Source organism: Dipodomys spectabilis, unplaced genomic scaffold (assembly GCF_019054845.1).
Source record: "Dipodomys spectabilis isolate Male_0828 unplaced genomic scaffold, ASM1905484v1 ptg000623l, whole genome shotgun sequence".
Classification (NCBI taxonomy): Eukaryota; Metazoa; Chordata; class Mammalia; order Rodentia; family Heteromyidae; genus Dipodomys; species Dipodomys spectabilis.
Genome location: NW_024871300.1, coordinates 476,795 through 481,746, shown reverse-complemented (window position 1 = coordinate 481,746; position 4,952 = coordinate 476,795).

The window sequence follows — 4,952 nt, the reverse complement described above, 5'->3', positions numbered from 1 at the left end:
TTTGAATAGAATGATTTCATAGAACAGAGAGTTTTCAAGACAGTGCATCTTCCGGGGCTCCTCTCACTGTTCCCATTGTAGCCTGAGGTTTTCTCCACATCGGGGACTGCTGCAAAAAGTCTTCCTTATTGTTGGAAGAGGCCTCACTCCTGTACAGCTGGGTGATAAAATACTCCTTCTAGGCCCATTAGTGAGGAGTGTGGGTGGGCTCTGAAGGGCAGGATAAAAAGGCCTCTATGTACCTCAAGCTATCTCTCTGCCGAGAGCTCTGTTATGACATGAAGACTTCATTTGTGCACCTCCTGTGTCCAAGTTCCCTGCACTTATCCTGTCTTTGTTAGAATATGTTCCAGTGCTGAAATAACCTGCTACAATTAATTCAAGGGTCCTTCTGGCAGACAACTAAGGAGCTGAACCTAATGAAATTATTCATTATTGGCAATGATACCTCCCTGGGTTTCCAGAAGCTTGCTAAATCAAAGCACATGTGTAATAATACTAGGCTTCCTGTCATCTAGAGCTGGTGAAACTCATCAGATTTTGAAACTTTGACCTTTCCTAGTTGGGCCCTGGGTGGCTGTGTTTCAGGGTTCAACACAGGACCTGGGTACTGACCATGAGCTCAGAGCAGAAGCTCAGTTCTTTATCATTTGGTGTCATAGTTTTACTTCTGGTATCTGTGTGTATATGTGTGTGTGCATGTATGTGTGTTCATGTACTGGTCCTGGAGCTTCAACTCAGGACCCCAACCCCTGCAAAGCTGTTGCTGCTACCCAATTTCCTGCCACTGCAACTCAGCAATTACAGTCACAATTACCCTTTCCCTGGTATTTCCTTTCTCTGCTACTCATTTGGCTACCCATAATTCTTATCATCATGGTTCCAGTCACCTGATTCCTGACACCCTTGTCTCTGCTACCACATTCCCAAACAAAGCAAGGCAAGAGTAGGCACAGACAGTCGACTTGGGTACTCCTCTTGCAGGAACAATGGGACTTTATTCTTCAGGTATTTATCCTGAGGGACTAACTAGTGGTGGAAAGAGAAGAGGTTACTCAGAGGGGACTAAAATCCCAGGATATCAATTTATAACTTGTTGCTAGGAAAAGCAGTCCCTAAGGTGAAAGTTAATGAGAAAAGAAAATTTGACAAAAACATTGGGGATGATATAAAAGGTTTAGCTTAGTCTCTTGTGTCAGTGATATAAATTATTTTATGACATATATATATAACTATTTTGCATTTTAAAAAGTATATGAAGATTCACATTTATGTAGTACTTATATTAATTTATGTAATAGTTGCATATGATCATGTTAATGATATTCAATAGTTTATGCTTTATGATATGCTTATTACTCTGCAATATGAATTGAGCTCTCTAAAAATAAATGGAATTGCATTGTCAAATACTACAAGGAGATTACTGAGGCTAATACCAAAACGAAAGCTGGTAAAAAAAAAAAAAAAAAAAAAACGAACAAAGCTACAAGTTTGAAGGGAAGGGGTCAGTGGTAAGGGCTATGATAAAAGAGAAATTCTTCACCATGGAATCTTGGAAGAATAAAATGTGTCTTGTTGAATTACTAGCTTTTTAAACATTCTTAGAAAGCAGAACATGATTTTTGATTCTTGCTTTTTGGAACCTCTTTAATGAGTAGTTAAACAAAAAATGATCGAAATGACTGAAAATCCACTGACATGAATTATTAGATTAACATACTCAAAGTTGCCTTGAGATGCAGGCAGGCTGGATTCCTTTCCTATTAAATTAATGGAATAAGCTTCCTTTTGAATGGTTGGACAGTCCATGACACTTGTTCCAAAACAAGAAAAGATACTGGAGAGAAAAAAAGATGAAGGAGACTATAAAGGCTGCTGAAATTAGCATATTTCCCATTTGGACATTAATGGGTTGTTACTACAAAGAATTAGAATTTCATCTTAAGATAATTTCAAAATGGATGTGCTAAAGGATAGCTTCGAAATGTAATATTTAATGTTGTTGGATTACTTGAAGATAAAGGTTTACAGAAAACTTTAAATTCCAGTAAACTGTAATGTACCAATAAACACCTAGAAGAAATATAATTTAAAAATTCACCTGTTCAAAGCAAACCCTGGCAGGAAAGTCTCTGAGTCACTTATCTCCAAATAGGAAGTGGCATTGTGGCTCAATTGGGAGAAAGCTCCCCTTGTGCTCAAGAATTCAGGGATATGTTAATACCCAGGCCCTGAGTTCAATCCCCATGACTGACAAGAAGAAATTTTAAAGAATTAAACCATTAGGGACAGAAGGAGACTCAGTGGAAGAATGTTTGTCTTGCATTCATGAGGTCCTAGGTTAAATTCCTCAGCACCACATAAGCAGAAAAAAACTGGAAGTGGCACTGTGTCTAAAGTGATAGTGCGCTAGCCTTGAGCTGAACAGCTCAGGGACAGCACCCAGACACAGAGGTTAGGCCCCCCTACCACCAGCAACAACAAAAATTAAAGCCTCATACAGCCTGAAGATGTTTTCCAGAATAATGAATGCAGCATTATCTGTTTACATGACTTAGTGAATTGAAACCTAGTTTACTAGGGGAGATGGTGGGAATTTTGTGTGTTTGCCAAAGCCTACAAAATTATTTTGTACTTTCCCAGGGAGGGAGAAAGGAGGAAATGAGGGGGTGTGTGAGGTGTTTGGTGGACTTGCCCTTTGATTCACTGATTGTTTTCTGGAGTTAAATTCAGAGAAATTCTGCTTGCAATCCTAGTTGCAAGGGGAATGAAGAAGCCATGTCCTGGAAGTGGTTTTGTCCTCTCCTTGGCCTGGTTCTAACCACCATTGGATAATCCAAGTCCCACTTCAGGACCAAGATGCCTTGAAGACTACTGATCTATTGAGCAGATGGACCTAACCGCAGCCAGAATAGGCAGAAAATGCAATTCAGAGGGCAGCACTGGAAATCTACAGCAGGCAGAGATTTTTTTATATATTTTTATTGTAAAAATACTGTACAGAGGGCTCAGAGTTACAGGACTAGGTAATGAGTACATTTCTTATACAGCATTGTTACCTCCTCCTTTGTTTTTCCCCTGCTATCTTTTCCCTCCCCACATCTCCAACTCCTCCCTCCTCGACCCCTGCCTGACATTGCAAATTCATTTTCGACACAGTGTCCTCTACATCTCATTGTCACAATGGGTCAAACTGCATCCCCATTTAAGCATTCTGCCATATCCCTTCCACTCCCCAAATTACAAATATATATGATATATGATATATATACATATAATATATATACATATATATATACATATATATACATATATATATATACATATATATATATATATATATATATATATATGTATATATATGATGCAGAACACCTGAATCAAATACAGTGGAAACAGGGCTATACCGTGGGGGGATGAACCTACAAAAGAATCACAGAGTGCATTATGAGCATATTAAAAACAAAAGAAAGAAAGGAAAAACCACTTGTGTCTCTGACTTGAGGTACATTTCGCTTAACATCATCTTGTATGGTTATATGTTCTTAGTCTTTGATCTTCTTCGCTTGTCCTAGGCATGTTCTAATCCTTGCAAACAAAGGTAAAACAAGGTAAACCATGGGTCCTATGTTTCTTTGGGTCTGCTTACTTCACTTAATATAATTTTTACCAAGTCTTTCCATTTCCTAACATATGGAGCAATGTCATTCTTTCTGATGGAAGCATAGAATTCCAGTGTGTGTGTGTGTGTGTGTGTGTGTGTGTGTGTGTGTGTGTGTGTGTACCACATTTTCTTGATCCATTCATCTGCTGAGGTGCATCGGGTTTGGTTCCATATCATAGCTATGGTGAATAATACTGCAATAAACATGGTTTTGTTGGTAGCTTTGTGATCATTTGGGTAAGTGCCCAAAAGTGGGGTTGCTGGGTCATTGGGGAGCTCTAATGGAGTCTTTTGAAGAAATTCCATACTGCTTTCCAAAGTGGTTAAACAAGTTTACACTCCTACCAATAATGCAGTAGGGTTTCCTTTTAGCCACATCCCCAACAGCATCTGTCATTATTACATTTCTTGATTATAGCCATTCTAACTGGAGTAAGGTGCAATCTCAATCTGATTTGCATTTCTTTTATGACTAGAAAAGTTATGCATTTCTTCATGTGTCTAATAGACATTTTTTATTTCATCTTCAAAGAAATCTCTCCTTACGACTTCAGCCCACTTAGTTTTTGGGCAGTTGTTCCTTTGAGGATTTTTTGTTGTGGGAATTTATGATTTTGAGTCCTAAGTATATTTTAGATATAAAACTTTGTCTGTTTTATGACTCATAAAGTACTTCTCCCAGTAAGTGGGCTTTCGATTATTTGCTATCTATGAGCTGTACCTTGCAGAAGCTCTACAGTTTCATGCAATCCCATTTCTCCAAACTTCTTTGATTTGTTTTGTTTCTGGTTCTCTATTAAGAACATTTTGGCCTGTGCTAAAGAGCCTTGGAGCTTCTCTTATCCTTCATGTAATGTTTTCACGGTGTCAGCTTTTATTTTGAGGTCTTTGATCCATTTGGCCTTGATTCTCATGCAGGCTGATATATATATATATATATATATATATATTATATTATATATATATATAATATATATATATTTATATACATATATATGTATATATATGGATCTTGCTTTACTTTTCTACAGGTGTTTAACAAATTTTGCCAACACCATTTACTGAAAAGGCTGTCTTTCTTCCATTCTATTTTTTTTAGCTCTATTGTCAAAGATCAGGTGGCTATAGGGCACTTGGTTCATTTATGAGTCTTCAGTCCTATTCCATTGGTCCTCAGGTCTGTTCTTGTGCCAGTACCAAGATGTTGTTATTACTATGGCTTTTCACTATAGTTTGAAATTGGAACTGATATTGTTCCAGTGCTGTTCTTTTGGCTAAGGACTGA